Genomic DNA, 19,296 nt, shown 5'->3' on the forward strand with positions numbered 1-19,296 from the left:
TTTAGTCGAGGATGTCCCTGAAAATCCTTCCACAAAGAAATGGTCCAAGAGGACAGTAGTCATAAAAGGAAACACAGAAAATGTCATAAGGCAGTGCCCGGGTAAGTGCCAAGAACATCTTGCAGGCCATCTGTGCTCTGAGTGGAGCAGGAAAAAGGCACTGTGGTCTGGAATCTTCCTAAAGGAGGTGGGACTTTGAGAGCAGGTGATACCTTGCATTGGAGTTTCGTATGGGGGGGTGGCGGGGTATTCTAGGTCTGGAAAGGTTTTCATAGACTGCCTCTGGGTTCCAAATCAGAGTAGGAAGGTTGACTGCATAGAAAGCTCAGCCCAGTAGCACAGTCAGTCGTGTAGCATGACCTGGGGGTGTCCAGTGCTGTCACTGGTCACAGCTCATTGTGCAAGGGTGACCAGTGGCGGGAAGGCACTTTCTGTGCAGCCATTCGTCCTCATCAGCAGCCCATGGCAATGACTCGGGCCTGTGATAAGACACTTCTGAGCTATCAGGAGCATTTACTTAAGGAGAAAGGGAGGTGCACAGCACAGTCTTCCCAGAGTATATGGTACAAAGCCTTAATCCCACGAGAAAAATGATTCCCTGGAGAAATATATCATGTCTTCTTTTAGATGCTCACGATACACATTAATTTTTAAAAGACTCTGAGAAATCCTGAAGAATCCTATTTAATTTTCAACACATTGTTTCTAAAACGCATTGACTGTGAGACCACCCAACTTTTTTAGGCAATAATTAATATACAGCAGAACCTCTGTGTGTATATGTGTGTGTGTGTGTGTGTGTGTGTGTTTAAACACTTTGGAAATGCTGAGGTAGTACATGTCTGAAAGATTTCTGTCTTAAAAGCACTTAACTGTTAAAAGCTCTTATACTTAAAGCTGTATCTCTCAACTCATGGAAGACTGAGTAACAAAGAGTCAGTCCTGGCAGGTTCTGGAAGGTTAGGGTTCTATTGCATATTTGTTTTTCATCTTGAGTTAAAAAGTGAAGTTCCTTGAGGGCAGCGATGGAGCGCCATAACTCTCTTGGTGTCAACCCCAAAGCCTGCTCAGCACTGACCATATAGTAGCTACTCAATAATTACTTGCTAATTGCTTGATTGAAGATGTTTGCTAAAGGCCAAAAAGTTAATTAGTTGAGGCTGGAATCCAGTTCTTTCAACTTCTAGCCAGAGGCTTGTTTTGCCAGCCAACAAACTCTAAATTTAGGGCCCTCCAGTTTCCTGCTGTTTCCCAAAGCTGCTTTAAAAGCTTACTGAACTCTCTCACTAAATAGTTTTCTCTTGGTCCATCATTCTTGACTTCCTTTCTCCACAGTATCATGGCTGAAGCTGTCATGATGCAGGTGACTAGATCTGTTTTGTTTGTTTTGTTTTTAATGGGCAGCCCTTCTTCCTCAGTTTTATCCCACTACACCTTCTTTCCCCAGGAAAGCATGCAACTTTGATCTGGTCCGCTTTGTTCCGACTGTGAGTTTTACCTTGGGAATTCCATCCTGGTGTTAGGTGTGAGGGAAGTGGGGCTGGAGGCGTGCCGTCCCCAGAGCCTGCTTACAGTTGACACTCAATTTCTGAGCGTAATAAACATGTCACCTTAATTGCTTAATTATGTGCGGATTGACTGCTGACAGTGTAGAAGGGGCTTTCACAGCCTCAAGAGGAAAGATGGCCTTTTGTCAATAGTATTACAATGTAGGGCATTTATCATAAGTATCTCAGCCAGGTTAACACGCATATAAAGAGGATCTACAAATTTCTTCTCCTGTACAAATATATCGGATTTCAGATACATTAAGATGTGTCCTTTTGTGGCTGTTTGACACTTGAACCTGCAACTTGCTGGTAAGCGAGAGAGGGCATTGAGCAGAATTTGAGTGCCCTGAAGGAAAGTTCTTTATTTAAACTCCCACTGGGCTGCATCTGTTTCTGGGTCTTTTCTCTAACCTTGAGAATCAACAGAAAAGCAGCTTTATTTTGAGTGTTTCAGTCTACCTCGGCTGTGGTTCAGCATCCCCATGTCCTCTTTAACTCCAGGAGTCATTTAGCAGCATTATTTATGGAAAAATTGATTGAATTTAATGAAAGGGAATGAGAAGGAGTCTTCACGGTTCTAAGTGAGTGCTTTTGGTTAGCAGTGATTCAGCGCAATGAGATCTGATTTTGGTTGGGGTAGCGTATCCTTTATGGAAGCCTGTCTTCATGGACGGATTATGAAAATAACCCTAAGCATTGAAGACATTGGAGGTTTGAAGGTTTGGAAAATTGAGACCAAAGTGGGTTTTATTAATTGTTTCTGTGGTCATTTGTTTGTGGATATAACCCAAATCATGGAGGGCCAGTCTATCTGAATTGTATTTTGTGAATTTAATTTAGTTGAGAACAGGGGCCAGTTAGAAACTTTAATGCTGCTTGGACACTGTCCTGCCTCCACCCCTCCGTTTAGTGAGCCTGCCATGTGCAGGGTATGCTGACATCACAGCCTTGCTATTGTCCTTCTATTGTGTCTGGATCTCTTTCCTGGCCCTGTTGTTTGACTGGTTGACTCTTCATCATCCTTTTGGTCTCAGCCTGGCTCCCTTCCTCTGGGAAGCCTTATATGAATGGAGTGGCTCATATTCTTCTTTTTTTTTTTTATTTTTTATTTATTTATTTTTATTTTTATTTTATTTTTTTTGGGGGGGTACATCAGGTTCAATCATCTGTTTTTATACACATATCCCCGTATTCCCTCCCTTCCTTGACTCCCCCCCCCTCAAGTCCCCCCCACCCTCCCTGCCCCAGTCCTCTAAGGCATCTTCCATCCTCAAGTTGGACTCCCTTTGTTATACAACAACTTCCCACTGACTATTTTACAGTTGGTAGTATATATATGTCTGTGCTACTCTCTCGCTTCGTCTGAGATTCCCCTTCACCCCCTGCCCCCTCCCATACCTCGAGTTCTCCAGTCCATTCTGTGTATCTGCATCCGTGTTCTTGTCACTGAGTTCATCAGTACCATTTTTAGATTCCGTATATCTGAGTTAGCATACAATATTTGTCCTTCTCTTTCTGACTTACTTCACTATGTATGACAGATTGTAGTTCTATCCACCTCATTACATATAGCTCCATCTCATCCCTTTTTATAGCTGAGTAATATTCCATTGTATATATATGCCACAGCTTCTGTATCCATTCATTTGTTGATGGGCATTTAGGTTGCTTCCATGTCCTGGCTATTGTAAATAGTGCTGCAATAAACATTATGGTACAAGTTTCTTTTGGGATTATGGTTTTCTTTGGGTATATGCCCAGGAGTGGGATGACTGGATCATATGGTAGTTCTATTTGTAGTTTTTTAAGGAACCTCCAAATTGTTTTCCATAGTGGCTGTACCAACTTACATTCCCACCAACAGTGCAGGAGAGTTCCCTTTTCTCCACACCCTCTCCAACATTTGTGGTTTCCAGACTTTGTGATGATGGCCATTCTGATTGGTGTGAGGTGATACCTCATTGTGGCTTTGATTTGCATTTCTCTGATGATTAGTGATGTTGAGCATCTTTTCATGTGTTTGTTGGCCATCTGTATATCTTCTTTGGAGAAATGTCTATTTAGGTCTTCTGCCCATTTGTGGATTGGGTTATTTGCTTTTTTGGTGCTAAGCTTCATGAGCTGCTTGTATATTTTGGAGGTTAATCCTTTGTCCGTTGTTTCATAGGCAATTATTTTTTCCCATTCTGAGGGTTGCCTTTTAGTCTTGTTTATGGTTTCTTTTGCTGTGCAAAAGCTTTTAAGTTTCATGAGGTCCCATTCGTTTATTCTTGATTTTATTTCCCTGATTCTAGGAGGTGGGTCAAAAAGGATGTTGCTTTGATGGATGTCATAGAGTGTTCTGCCTATGTTTTCCTCTAGGAGTTTGATAGTGTCTGGCCTTCCATGTAGGTCTTTAATCCATTTGGAGTTTATTTTTGTGTATGGTGTTAGGAAGTGTTCTAATTTCATTCTTTTACATGTAGCTGTCCAATTTTCCCAGCACCACTTATTGAAGAGGCTGTCTTTTTTCCATTGTATACTCGTGCCTCCTTTGTCAAAGATAAGGTGCCCTTATGTGTTTGGACTTACTTCTGAGTTCTCTATTCTATTCCATTGATCTTCCTTTCTATTTTTGTGCCAGTACCATACTGTCTTGATCACTATGGCCTTGTAGTATAGTTTGAAGTCAGGAAGCCTGATTCCACCAACTCCATTTTTCCTTCTCAAGATTGCTTTGGCTATTCGGGGTCTTTTGCGTTTCCATACAAATCGTAAGATTTCTTGCTCTAGTAATGTGAAAAATGCCATTGGTAATTTGATCGGGATTGCATTGAATCTGTAAATTGCTTTGGGTAGTACAGTCATTTTCACGATGTTGATTCTTCCAATCCAGGAACATGGTATGTCCCTCCATCTGTGTATGTCGTCTTTGATTTCTTTCATCAGTGTCTTAAAGTTTTCTGCATACAGATCTTTTGCCTCCTTAGGCAGGTTTATTCCTAGGTATTTGATTCTTTTGGTTGCAATGGTGAATGGGAGAGTTTCCTTAATTTCTCTTTCTGCTCTTCTATTGTTAGTGTATAGGAATGCAAGAGATTTCTGTGCATTAATTTTGTATCCTGCTACTTGACTAAATGGAGTGGCTCATATTCTTATTACATGATGTATTTTTTTCTTCATGGTGCCTGTCACAACTTTAATTCATTAGTAATATGTCTTATTTCTTTAATGTCTCCTGCTAGAGTATCAGCTTCCTGAGAGCAAAGGCATGTCTCTGTTCTTTAATATATTCTCCAGGCTTTTGTGCAGAGTTTGGCACAAAGTAGGTATTCAAATATTTGTTGAAAGATGGAAAGAAGGAGTTGGAAGCTCATTGCGAAGAGTTTGGCTTTTCAGATTGTAGTTGGCAGAGCTGTAAGATGGCCCTCAGTGATCCCCACCTCCCAGTGTTCATGCCCTCGTGTGAGCGAGCTTTTCCCCTTGAATGAACCTATCGACTCATTTCTGACAAGTAGAATATGGTAAGAGTATAGGGTGTTGCTGGTGAAATTCGGTTACAGAGACAATGTGGCTTCCGTCTTGTGTGCCCTCTTTTGCTCTGTTTACTTGCTCTGATGGAAGCCAGCTGCCGTGTTGTGAGGTGCACAGTGAGAGGCCCAGGCCACATACAAGGAACTGAGGGAGGCTTCTGGTCACCCGCCAACTAAGGCCCTCAGCCCAGTAGCCTGGGAGGAACTGGATCCTGCCAACAACCACATGTGTGAACTTTGAAGCAGTTCTCCCTCAGTTGAGCCTTCAGATGAGACCTGGCTGATAACTTGATTGCAGCTTGTGAGGCTCCTTGAGGCAGAGGCATGGACCTAAACTGTGCTGAGATTTCTGACTCACAGAAACTGAGATAATAGATGCTTGTGGTTTTAAGCAACTAAGTTTTGGGGTAATTTGTTATAGAGTCAGATCATGAATACACAGATTTTTCTCTGTGAGGTTATTAGATAAGATTAATGACGATAATGGGAACTTAGTATATGCCAGGTCTTGTGCTAAACACTTAATATGCACACTTTTATCTATTCCTCACATGAGCTTTCTGATGTAGGTTATATTATTATCTCCAATTTACAGATGAGAAAAATGAGGCAAAGAGAGGTGGAATAACCTGTCCAAGGGTCTTGGTAGAGCACAGGTAGCGTGATCCTGGAGCTTGTGCTAAAGGCAGAATAGAACCTGAAATGCTTTGGGGCTCCTTCCTCACCTAAAGTCCAGGACTCCTGACTCTGTGGGCTTCCAAGACCTAGTTCAGTGGGGTGTGTCACTGTTCAGGATGAGGATTTGGGCAGTGGCTCAGCTTGGACCCTGTCTCTTTAAGAAGCTGGAATAAGCCTATCCAGGAGGAATCCAGCTGTAATCTGATTTAGGCCTGGCCTCCTAATGCCCTGTGAATTAACATGCTTAGTGTGGAAGCCCACTCCTCCTGTGTCCAAGAATAAAATCCAATCAGGAAAATAAAAGATGGTAGCTTTTGGAATAAAATGAACAGCATCCACCGTGATTACAGCTTGTTTTTCAACTTCTGCAAGATGAAATTAAATTGAGTAATTGTTTGCACATTTAACCACATGACTCAGATCTGTCTGCGGCAGATTGTGGCGTTGTGAATATTTAAACCAGTAATAAAGCCCTTTAAACTCATGTCCCATTTTACCTCATTTATCTGTAGACCTAAAAATGCAGCAGAACAGAACAGAAGATATTTTGGGGGAGAGGCTAATATGGTGTAAGATCACTATGGATCGAGGTTGCACAGTTCCAAGGCTTTGTGTTAGAAATGAATTTTGTATGCAGAATGATTCTGAGCCTGGGATTCTGAAATGTATGTTCTTTCAGGGAAATTTTGGAAGACCAAGACTCTGTTCTTGTCCGTTTTTCTGTCCCATGGTGTGCTTGTGTATCTTCCTCCTCAGAATCGATTTCTGTCCACTTCTTGAGTACCATGGTGTTGCATCATAATTGCTCACTCAAATAGATTCACTTTGAGTGATGGACAAATAACCAGGCATGTACAGATTGCAAGTAAGTGTTGGGTTAAAAAAAGTGTGTTGAGTGTATAACAACTATTTGAAATGTTGCTTCAGATAAGACCTTATATTCTGCAAACATACCTGTGTGTCTGATGGTAAAACCCTCTGACAGTTCAGTGGACCTTTTCTAGATAAACAATAATCAAGTTGGGCTGTTAAGAAAAGATCAGTTTACAATTTGTCAAGAGTATGTGCTTGTACGTTGGTCTTAATATTGTTATGCGAGGGAGTTTGGATGGAACTCGGATGCTATATTCCAAAGCTCTACTTGGCCTACAGTGTTCAGCTGTCATGATCTGAATTTGTTTTCGGCTGTCATGATTTTGGCAGCCTTTTGACACTGGAGTTGTTTCCTAATATGAGTGAGATCACAAGTGAATTAAAGGAGTGTTTGGTTTGGTATTCTGTTCAAGTATCTACATTTGGAGAAATGTGTTCTTTATATTGGTAACTTAACATTTTCCTCATGGAAGGAAATATATACATTTTATGAATATAACCAAAATGGGTGGCCTAGGTGCTTAACAGTTGCTTCTTCCCATTCAGTCTTGACCCTGGACTCTAGCATCACCTAGTTATCGCCCTCTTTCCCTTTGGCTTCCGCGGCATTGCTCTCACGGTTTTCTGCCATGGCTTCCCCGATATCTCTGGCTCTGTCTTTTTTGTCTGGGTCCAGTTCTTCCTCTGAGCCTTTAAATATTAATGATTACCTGGGGTTTTATCCTCCGGCCTCTTCTCACTTTATTCATGTCTCCTGGATCATTTCATTCACTAGGAAAGTTTTTACAACCACATACCTGCTCACCTTCTAAATGGATGTCTCCAGCCCAGGTTGGAGGTTCACGACACTGCTCATCCAGTTGCCTGGACATCGCCACTTGCATGGCCTCTGCTATGGCAGTTCAAACTCAGCATGTGTAAAACCGAGCTCATCTTCTTCCTGCTTCTTGTCATTGTGAGTGGCACTGCCATCCATCTGGTCACCCAGGTCTATGGGTCGGTGTTGTCCCTGGATTCCCCCATCCCCAAGCCTGGCCATTGTACCTTCAGTGCTCTCAAGTCATTTTTTCTTCCTTGGCTTCCTGTGAGTCTCTTAAATTAGTGCACTACCTTCCCCTCACCCCCACTGCCGTTTCTTGCTGCACCATCTTTAAACCAGCTGGCTTCTAGCTCCATATGTCTGAAACCCATATCCGATCTTGTCACAAAGTCCAGATTCTTACTGTGGGTGATGACACCTCTCTGTGATTTGGTTCCTGCTCACCCCTTGAACCTCATTCTTTGCCATTCCCTGAATTGCCCCAGCTCCCAGCCACATCATGCTACTTGTATGTAGTTCCCCAGACCTGCCGTGCCATTGCTTGCCAGGGCACCATGGGCATGCTTTTCCTTCAACCCAGTGGTTCTCAGCTGGAGTTGGTTTTTCCTTCCAGGGGACATTTGGGAATGTCTGAGGACACTTTTGTTTGTCACTAACAGGAGTTGGCAGGGAGGAGGTTGCTACTGGCATCTGAAGGCCGGGGATACTGCTAAATTTCCTACAGTTCACAGGACAGTTGCACGACAAGGAATTAACTGGTTCCAAATGCCAGTAGTGCCGAGGTTGAGAAACACTGCCATATTGCTTGTTTTACTTTGTCCCAGGTCAAGCACAGTCTACTTCTGCAGCCTTTGACTAGCTCTGTGACTTTGGGCAAGTGACTTTACTTCTCTGTGTCTCAATTTCCTCATGTGTAAAATGCAAGTAATAATGAATTAACCTCATATGTATGTTGTGAGGATTGAGTGAAGAGTGTGTTAGGACAGTGTGTGAGAGGTAGTAATTACTTAATAAGTGTTAGTTGCTGATATCATTATTATTATTTGATTGTTTTTTAATTTGAAAAATTATTTTACCTCCTTAAGCAGAATTGATCACTCCTTCCTTATGTCACACCTAGACTGGGAGCCCCGTGAGGAAATGATTTGTGACTTTTTAAGCTACATCTCAGTGCCTGGCACAGACTAGGCACCTAATAAATTTTTACTGAGTGAATGATTTCATTTGTGTATGTGTGTGTGTGTGTATATATATATATATTTTTTATTAGAATAAGGAAATCTATAGAGAGAAAGTAGGTTGGTGGTTGCTTGGGGCTGGGGGTCAGGGTGAGATGAGGGATAAGGGAATGATGGCTAAAGGGCAGAATTTCTTTTTTTTTTTAACAAATATATTGAATTTATTTGTTTTTATTTTTATTTATTGGCTGTGTTGGGTGTTTGTTGCTACACGTGGGCTTTCTCTGGTTGCAGAGAGCGGGGGCTCCTCTTCATTGTGGTGTGCGGGTTTCTCAGTGCAGTGGTTTCTCTTGTGGAACACAGGCTCTAGGCAAGTAGGCTTCAGTGGCTGTGGCATGTGGGCTCAATAGTTATGACTCATGGGCTCTAGAGCACAGGCTCAGTAGTTGTGGTGCACGAGTGCATATATTTTTATAGTGTAAATTCAGAGTTATCCTCTGATGCAAATCAACAGAACTTTTAAGCAGGGGCTTAATAAATATTAGGTATTGCCATTAGTATTTAATTATTAGTATAATTTATAGTTATGTGTTATTAGAGAAAATATAGTTCTCTGCTAATATAATTCTTAATTTTCAAACACTTGAAATGTTTTGATGTCAACACTTCATTACCAGTGAATTTTCCCCATGAAGGCTGTGGCTGGGGACACAATCTCACAGTGGACCATGGGTCCCTTGAGATCTTGGTTTGCTGGAGGAGGCCACTGACATGAGGCTGTCACATGCACACACATGCTCCTTTCCTCAAGGAGGTGGATGAAGATCCTGGTTTTCCCTTCTCACATGGCAGATGTCCACTGGGTGCTGGTGAGCCCCTGCCCCCTGCTGTGATGGGGGTATTGGGATAGGGGGTCTGAGTTGCCTGGCTAAACTGTATGAATGCTAGGCTCTAGAAAGATTGAGTGGAGGTTCAGAGCTTAAAGAGAGTTTTATCACACTGTGGAGCCCATGTCATGGGAGATCATCTAATCTGACATTAGAGGGTCCTCTGGGACTTCCACTGTGGGCAGCACTTCAAGTCAGATATACATTTATCCTCAAGGTCCCCTACATGGTATATCCTTTCTCTACCTGGGAAATTCCCACTCATTCTTCATGGCTCAGTTCAGTGTCCAGTTATTGGTTCAGCCAATTTTTTGGTGCATCTACTGTAGGTTAAGCACTGTTATGGGCCCTGGCGGAGCAACAGTGAACAAAACACTCATGGGTCCTGGCTTCATACAGCTAATACTCTGGTAGAGGAATTGGGCACTAAGCAAGTGGACGTGTAAGCTCATTTCAGAGAGTGGCGGATACTGTGAAGACAGCGCAACTGGGTGATGTCATGGAGGGTGGGTGGAGGTCCCTTCAGATGGGTGTTGGGGGAAACCCCTCTGAGACGGGAACAAGGGAGCCAGCCATGGGAGGATGGGGGCATAGACCTTGCCAAGCAAGCACAAAGACCTTGAAGCTGGAATGAGCTTGATGTTCTCAGGGATGCTTTCTCTGTCTCTTCCAGTAGCTTTTGGTTTTGGATTTGGCTCCCAATCTGCTATGTTCTGCTCTCTGCAGTATTTCTAAGCACATTGCATTCTAACATGGGTAGGTTTCTTCCCAGCCCTCATGTTTTGTAGATTCTCTTAACCTTTCAAGAACATTGTATCTGAAATGAGAGCAATTAATGGCAACAGCTAACATTTCTTAAGCCCGTGGGTGACAGTGCTAGACACTGTTCAGAGTGCTTTGCAGGTGTTTTCTCCTTTAATGCTCACAGTAGGCCCCTGACATCCATACCGTTATGAACCTCATTTTTCAGAGGAAACCGAAGCACTGGCTAAATGACTTGCCCCGGGTCATGCAGCCGGGAGGTGGCTGAGCTGGGGTTCCCAGCCAGGTAGTCAGACCACAAACCTGCCCTCTGACCAGGGCATCCTCCACTTCCCAGGGCTGTGGCTCACAGGAACTGGTCTGACCTAAGGAGGTCTTTGTCACCTGAGTGTGTGAGCTGGAGCCTTGTCTGCATCTAGTCACAGGGTCCCCAATGACATGATAGCCTGGAGGTGCGGGGCTCTGGCTGCTGCCAGAGGAACAGCAGGCACAGTGGACGTGGCTGTGCCTCTGGGTCTTTGCGTGTTGTGGTTGTTGAGGAGAAATGAGCATGCTAGAAAAAAATTGGAGGAAGTTATGAAACAGCAAATTCCAGCAATGGAAGATAGGAGAAAATAAATGCGTCTGTGAGGACTCGGGGGCAGCCCAGATGCGAGGCTCCTGGTTCTGGCACAGGGGACTGAGCGCGGGGCCATGCGGGGCTGTCCCAGGTGCTCTCATGCCCGCCGTCGGGGAGGAGTGTGGGCCAGGTGGGGAGTTAATTCCTCAGCGGGCACAGGGTCTTGCCCCTCGTTCTGTCTCCTGTGTGGCTGAGCCCCAGTTCCTTCCTCTGCAAAATGCTGATGATGCTGATGGAGCCCTTGCAGGGAGTTTGAGAATCACGAGAGATGGTGGGATGCGAAAGTGCTTTGTGAGTGAGCCCATGCTACAGGTGTGGCAGTAGTTTTTGTTATTCAATCACAGAGCGGTTTGCTGGAAGGTATTTCTGAATTATCTGAAGGTTTCATTTATTGTCTCTCTACCTCAGTTTGTCCAGTAGTTGAGACTTGGCTGCATTTTGCTCTTTCCAGGTTAGGATGAAATTTTCTTGAAAGGCAGCTCTGCTTTTCATAAAGCCTCATTAAGCCCAGACACAGGAGCAGAACAAGGTGCGGGCCTGGGACCCTGCCGGGACTTTGGGCCTAAGCCTTCCAGACTCTCTCCTTTCAATTGCAGTGGAATGGCAGCATTCTTACCCCTCCCCCCACCCTGAACTCCACAGTTAGGGGAGTTTTATCGCCGACAATGACAGCATTTGAAGGGGCTGCCCCAAAAGCTGCTTCGTTAATGAAGACATTTCTGGAAGTGTCTTCTTTTCACTGAGTGTGTGTTCAGCATGTTCCCCATTGCTTTCCCCTCATTTGGTGTGAACACGTATGATGCCCAGCTGCCCACGTTTTGGATGCAGATGGTTTAAAAGAAACTGGAAACTCTAGAGCTCTAATCTCTTTAAGAGCTGCCTGAGCATCACATTCTCTTAACCAGATTTTCTACTCAGGGAGGTGAAGGGTCATGGATCTCCCAAGACATGGATCGATTAGTTCATTGTTTCACTTATTTGACAAATGTTTATTGAGTACTAATATGTGTCAGGGATTTTTATAGCCACTGGGGAGAGAATTGGGCAAGAGTGAAAAAGTCCCTGCTCCTCTAGGTTTCAAATTCTAATAGGAGCACAGACAGCAAACCAAATATTTAGATGTTAGGATTTCTGATAGAGCTGGGTGCAATTCAGAGGCCATCACAGGGTGATGAGATAGGTGTGCTGGTGTGGAATACTTCTGTGGACAAAAACTTAAGTGAGAGTGGTCAGGAAGGTCTTCCTAAAGAAATGAAAGTCGAGTGGAGGCAGCTGTGTTAAATCTGGGGAAGGGCATTCTAGGTGGAGGGAACAGCAAGTGTGGAGGCCCAGAAGTGGGAATGAACTTGGCCTGTTTGAGGAGCAAAACGTGGTATGTCTGGAGTATGTTCAGTGAGCAGCAGTGTGGTGGAATAGGTAGGCAGGGTTCTGTAGATCATGCAGGGCCTTGTCGACAGTATAAGAAACTGGATTTTGCTTGAAATTAGAGATTACCTTCTCTACTCTTCAAGTTTACGTGTAACAGGTAGAATCCCACAGAGTGAACTTGCCTGGAGAGACTTTGTGACCCTGTGTTACCTGCCTGTCTACTGGGGACAGTCACCATGATCCTTCCTGTGTGTTCAGGATCTGCCTGGAGCCTGGCCTTAGTCTGTTGGCTGACTGGACAAACTAGCTTTTGTCTCCTGTAGGGTTGGGGCACATGGGGAGGGGCAGGGAGTAGTTACCAAGCTCTACTCCAAGGCTCTTCTGTGTACCACAAGTGCACTAAACTAACTGGTCCTTGCCTTGGTTCCTTGACCTAGAAGATTCTTTCTGGGGACCTCACATCCTGGGGGCTTGCTCCCCTGCCAGGAAGATGGTTAAGTATTTGGGGCTATTACTGAAACTCGGATATTGCTGCTCGCTGCTCGAAAGCCAATACTTGAGAGGCAGGTGTTGGTAGAAAGGAAGGTGTGCTTTGTTCTAGGGGCCAGCAACCAGGAGAGAGGGTGGACTCGTGTCCAAAGACCAACTGCCCACTGCCGATCAGTGGGCAAGACCTTTTAAAGGGGAGTTTAGGGGATCTGTTGGCAGAGGGAGGGGGCTACATGGAGAACACCACAGGCAGCTCTGGCAGTCATCTTGAAGTTGATCGTGGTCTGATCAGTGTCATCTTGATTGTGTTAAGTACAGTCAATCTCCAGTTCCAGGGTCAGTTTGTTCCAATTTCCTTGAGGCCAGTTCTCAGAATTATGGCAGCTTATGTCATGGCTACAGTCTGGTCATCATGTAGTTAATGTCCGGTGGGCGTTTCAGTATCTAAAAAATAGCTCAAAAGATATGGCTTGGAATATTATCTATAGTCCTTGAGGAGAAACTAAAAGTCCTTGACTTTGTTTAATAACTAAACGATTATTATTTGGTCTTGTTTGTTTTCCTTTGCTTTTGCATTTTGTCACTTTTCTGATTACATTTATTCTTTGGCTAAAGTTTTTCTCGTCAAAAGGCAGGCGGAGGACTTCGGCGGGGGGTGGGGCGTGGGGTGGGGGGGCGGTGGTCAGTCCTGGGAAGGCCCCGTAGGGTCCTGCTCCGTTTCAGGGCAGGAAGGTTCAGAAGCATCGTGGTTGGCAACCTCCTCAGCCCTGCATATGCAGGAGCCAGGCAGCCCGGACCTCTGCAGCCTTTCCCTATCCCCGAGCACAGGCTTTCCCCACCCCAGACCATGTTGTGGGCTGCTCCATGTTAATCTTCCATATGGTGTTTAAATGTACCTGCTTGAGTGTTTTCAAAAACAGCCTGCTGTTCATGAATTAAATCCACACTCTTAGCCTGGCCTTTAGGGCCCTTTATAGTTTTGTCCTACTTACTTGCCCCATCCTTCTCACTCCTCTCCTACACAGATGTGCCCACACCCCAGACTTATTTGTTACTTGCAGTCTCTGAATACCACTTGTACCTTCTGGCCTCATGTATTTGTGCAGGCCAAGCCTCTCTCCTAACACACCTTTCTATTGTCCTAACACCCCAGGTGCACCTTGAACTTCTAGTTCAAACCTGCCTCTCCAGGAAGCCTCTTCTGATTGCTTTAGTTGATGAAGATCTTTCATGTATTTCTAAACAACTCAAGTGCTTATAATTTTCAATTGTAATACCTCACAAGGTAGTTGCTTTTTCCTTGTGTCTCCCCCAATACACCGTCAACTCCTGAAGGAAGCAGGCGCCTTATTGATGATGATGGTGAAACCCTCAGAGATGGTAAACATCTGTGAACAAGCTGGAAACCACATGCGCCTCCTTCTGCTCAGGCTGGGGGTCTGTTCCAGATGAAACATTCCAGAAAGAGGGAACAACAGTGTTTAAATTTCCAGGCAATCCCAGTCAGCTTTATAGATAGTTTCCAAAAGGAGCCCCTTGCTGAAATTTCTCTCCAGAACTTGTGCTGTGAGGAAAGACGTTTTTTCTCACCATAGCCTTGAGTTAGCTCCTATCCCTTATAGAGTGCAAGGACATCTTGCTCTTGGAACCAGCTCTTCACTGATGGAAACATTCCCACAAGGCTTGAAGTTGAAGGTGCCCTTTTTGTCTGGGGAGGAAGGTCAATTCTAGAGTTGGTTGAGCCTGGTCACAGGGACTGTCTTGTTGCTTCTGGCAATGATTTGATAAATATCCTTGTTTCAGACCTCAGGGAGCTTCCTCTGCCCTTGAATGTGGTAATAAGCCTTTCTTTTTTTTAGATTTATTTATTTATTTATTGGCTGCATTGGGTCTTTGTTGCTGTGTGTGGGGCTTTCTCTAGTTGTGGCGAGTGGGGGCTGCTACTCTTTGTTGCAGTGCGTTGGCCTCTCATTGTGGTGGCTTTTCTTGTTGCAGAGCACGGGCTTCAGTAGTTGTGGTGCATGGGCTCACTAGTTGTGGCTCGTGGGCTCTAGAGCACAGGCTCAGTAGTTGTGGTGTGTGGGCTTAGTTGCTCTGCAGCAAGTGGGATCTTCCCTGACCAGGGATCGAATCCGTGTCCCCTGCATTCTTAACCACTGCGCCACCAGGGAAGTCCCGGTAATGAGTCTTGTTTTTAGTGGACTACGTGATGCATACATCCACACCCACTTATCCTGTTCACCCTTCCTGTCCACCATGCAGTCACCAACACGCTCACTTGATACAGGGCGTTTAACCTGGGCTGCCTGTTCATGGAGCTGCTCACCCACGCTCAGCTGTGTGTGTGGCTTCAGTGAGGAGTGGCATGACATAGCCAGAATTTGAGGAACACACACTCTTCCTCCTTGTGTGTACTCTGTTTCGCTGTTCATAAACATCACGTAAAACAGGCACAAGCAAGTGGCCTACCCTTACGGGCTAAGAAGGTAGTAGAACCATTCAAATCAACTTTCTCTAATATTCATTTTGGCATAGTTGTTTCTAAGTATTAGAAATAAGTATTTTGTATTACCTGGGAACTAATAGGTGTACTTTTGTTTGGTGGTCAACTGTTTCTCTTTTACTCACAGATCACATGTATTTTCTTAAAGGGACAGAAAGATATACTCAAGAATATTAGATGTTATCCTGTCTTTATTGATAAAAGCTAAAAAAACCAAGAAATGAAACTCTTACCCCAGGAGAAATTTAGGTGGAATAAAATAATTGAATAACAAATGTTTCCCAAATTTCATAGCATACGAATTCTTACTATAAAAACTTGACTGAAGGCCAAGACTCACTGACCTTTTCATGAAGAATGGCTTATTTTGCAAAGTTAAGGCATCTAGGGCCCAAAGACATTGCTGCAGGCAATATTTAGTACTTTTCTGTTTTTTAAAAAATTGTTTTTCTTATTATAAAAGTAATAAATATTCACTGTAGAAAATTTAGCAAATAGAATTAACTCTTGGTTTCTATCTGAGACTCTTCCAGGGTGATCAGGATAACCTGATCTTGGAGCTGTTTTTGGAAATGATAACCAATGCTTGTAGCTTCTTCAGAAATGTTTTGCTGGCTCAGTGTCTATGCCTTGAACGTTACAGAAAAGTGTGTTTGTTTACACATAAACCTTTTGCCAGGTTCAGCTCACCTGTGTTGTCTTCCCTTTGAAATGTGCTTCTCTGACCTATCAAGGAGAATTCAGTCTAATCTAAAATGAGGAGTCACTGGAATGATGATGCTTAGTTCTCAAAGAAACAGTCTTTCTTTAGAAGACACCTCAACATTTCTATAAGTACCTGCTTGTATTTCCTGGCAGTGAACTGACTGCCACTGTTTTATTTTCAGTAACCACTGACCAGAAGTGAGTCATTTCTGTGGATTTTCTCATTTTGTGTCTTTTGGTTTATCCCCCACATGCAGTTCCCACTTTGTTTTGAACTGAAGAATATTTATCTTGTTTGAGGAACAAATTCCTTATTTTATTCTGAGATAATTAGAAAAGCCAGCACATTTTTGTTGAAATAAAAGGAATGTGGTAATTCTGTGAGTGTGGACCCCAAGGACTTTTTTAAAATGACTTTTATTGAGATATAATTGACATACAGTAAACTGCATATATTTAAAGAGTACAATTTGATATTTTTTTCTTATTAGTAATGTATATATGGCAATCCCCATCTCCCAATTTATCCCACCCAACCCCCCCCCCCACCCACTTGGTATCCATATGTTTGTTCTCTACATCTGTGTCTCTATTTCTGCCTTGCAAACCGGTTGATCTGTACCATTTTTCTAGATACTGCATATATGTGTTAATATATGGTATTTGTTTTTCTCTTTCTGACTTACTTCACTCTGTATGACAGTCTCTACCAAGTGCTTTTTAATCTTTGCATCCCCAATGCCTTTCACAGTATTTAGCACATAGTAGGTACTCAAACATGGCTAGTTGAATTACTGAATTAAACATCAACACATCCTTATTGGTTTATTTCCTTGATATAGGGCTGTCATGCTGCATAACTCCTGGGACATCTTTCACATGCATTGTCCTGCCTGTGTAGCCAAGTGTAGTAGCCTTGTCTAGAAGCTATAGTCAATCCAGGGTATGAGATTTGATTAGCTTCCTGATTCTTGGTATGGCTTTAACAATCTCTGTGGGTGGCATTGGGTTGGACTAGTTGGGAGCTGCTCATACTCTCCCACTGTCCCACACTGATATGACCCATTTGTCTCCTTCAGCCTTGGAATGTTGTATTCTGCTCAAGCTCACCCTGCATGGATAGACTTTATCTAAATTCCAATCCATGCCAGCACTGCTTCCACTTCATATCATTCTGCTCCAACCCACTCATGTCTATTTTCTCTTTGATCTTGCTCTGAAAAATTCAGAAGGACCTCTGCAGGTATCTACTTGTGTGTGGGTTTCTGCTTAGAACCAGCCATATGTGAAACTCCTCCTTGATAATGAAGCCTCACCTTACCTGGTAATTTCCCCATCGGATGAGTTGCTCTCACATTTCAATTTTCTCTCTCCTAGATATCAAGATAAACTGAAAAGCCCTAGACCATTAAGTGGAATGAGTAGAAGACACTAGTAATGCAACAGCTTGCAGACTTATTTCAGATTTATTGACTAGCCTCTTGAAACAATGGTTAATATACCCACTACCAGATGTGTTGTAGTTGGTAGTGTGTTAACAATGAATTTCTTCTGTAGATGTGAAGCTATCTTATGTGGAAGTAGAATGTTTGGTATAATTATTATAGTCTCATAGATGAAATAAAATTTATACAGATTTCCCATTGGCTTTAGGTGCCAGTTATTGTTTGGGTCCATCATCACATCCATGACAGAATTCTGTTATAGTTCCTATAGAACATCATTTTACTGGTGCTGGATTCTTGCCCATCATTAATTATTTTCTCCTTGAGGTAAAGAATAGTCTCTTTTTGTATACATTCCCAGTGGTGATAATTATGCCAGGGCAATTCTGTTCAATAGTGTTGGTCAATTGAATAAATATATCAAAAGTCTTAAGCTGGTGGGTCAGAACACCTTTGGGTGGTTGGGTATGAAGATAGCATTGGGGTCAGGAGTTACTGAGATTCTTTAGCATTTAATATGATTGGAGAATCAGAGGGAAGACATGAGGGGCACATTGCCTCTCAGTGTATGGAAAGGGGAGAAGGAATCATTATATTAGTAAATATTAAAAGATGTTTAAGCAGCTACATAAATTGTGATGTGTGAGTTATTGGTGATATTAGCTTTGAGGTACCATAAAATTGTAGCTTTCACTCTTGTTAAAATGAGAACTATGAATACTAGATTGGCAGGAATCACCAGTGTCTGAAGATTAGGAGAAGCAACTAAGTACCAGGGAGCAGTGCAGGAAAGGACTCCGGACAGCTACGGAGGTTTCTCAGGTCCATCCTGTGGCCCCTCATGTAACCAGTATGGTGTGTTAAATTAGACTGGGAAAACAAATTCGTCTCTGAATTCTAAGCCATGAAGAAAGTTGGTGGCTGCCAGGAAGGAATGATCCCATTTTAAGAGCAAATCTGCCAAGTATCTCCAATTTCTGGGGCTGCAGGTACTAGAGCCAAGGAGCAACCTGTTGCTATGGACCACATCAGCCCGCAAACTCATGGAGAGTGGTTTCTACTGTTCCAGTCCATCTCAGGGTTGTGACTTTGACCACTGTCTCTGTAGCATTGTCTTCATTTAGGAGCCATGAAGCAGCTCTTCCTCTCATTATCCTTTTAGGCCAACATGGCCCTGTCTCCTAGGAGACATACTCGGTATTCTGAGAGCAGCTACCTTGGTCTGATTCAGGCAGCCTGATGTCTGTAGAGCTCCTCTGGAAACAAAACCATGTGTAAGAAAGGATCCTTCCTTCTTGATGAGTTACTGTGGGACTCCGGGCAAGTCCCTTAACTTATTCTGGCCTCACGTCCCCCAAAGGTGCAGAAAATAACTTCTGTATTATCCTTATAATAAGGTAGTATCTGTCAATAAATTCAAATCCTTTGAGGAAATATGCTCTGGAAGACGATAGTAAAGCAGTGTTGTCATGATGAAAAATGGGTATGTTCTGTGGTGTAAGATACAAAATCTGTTGTTAATGCCTCAAAACTTGGCTTCATTTCTCCACAATTTCTAGCTGAATGAACTCATCATACAAAGGTTTAAAAACTGAATATGAATCTGGAGAAGCTCTTTGAGACAATGGAGGTCTGGTTTGGTGATATATTTATTTTGGAAAGAAGAGATTGTTTTCTAGTATATTATTTTCTCTGGGTTAAAAAAAAGAAATAGATTTATGCTTTATCTTCAAGTGTTCCAAATTATGTGTGACAGCTTTTCAAAAAGCTGGTATCTAAAGGCAAAAAACCAAACTCTTTGCATATATATGATTTGACAGCATTCTTGGCCTGGGATTGTAGAGGAGCTGTCATTTATTGCTATAATTCAGCAATTGTGATTAATTGTTCAAGGGCCTTCATTGTAC

At 43.2% G+C, this 19,296-nt stretch overlaps 1 protein-coding gene across 1 annotated transcript in view; it reads left to right on the forward strand.

The window, feature by feature from the left end:
* The window catches only part of SPOCK1 (SPARC (osteonectin), cwcv and kazal like domains proteoglycan 1), a 517,559-nt gene that overhangs the window by 31,518 nt on the left and 466,745 nt on the right, over positions 1-19,296 (forward strand). The gene's annotated exons all lie outside the window — the stretch shown is intronic.

This window comes from Hippopotamus amphibius, chromosome 1 (assembly GCF_030028045.1).
Source record: "Hippopotamus amphibius kiboko isolate mHipAmp2 chromosome 1, mHipAmp2.hap2, whole genome shotgun sequence".
Classification (NCBI taxonomy): Eukaryota; Metazoa; Chordata; class Mammalia; order Artiodactyla; family Hippopotamidae; genus Hippopotamus; species Hippopotamus amphibius.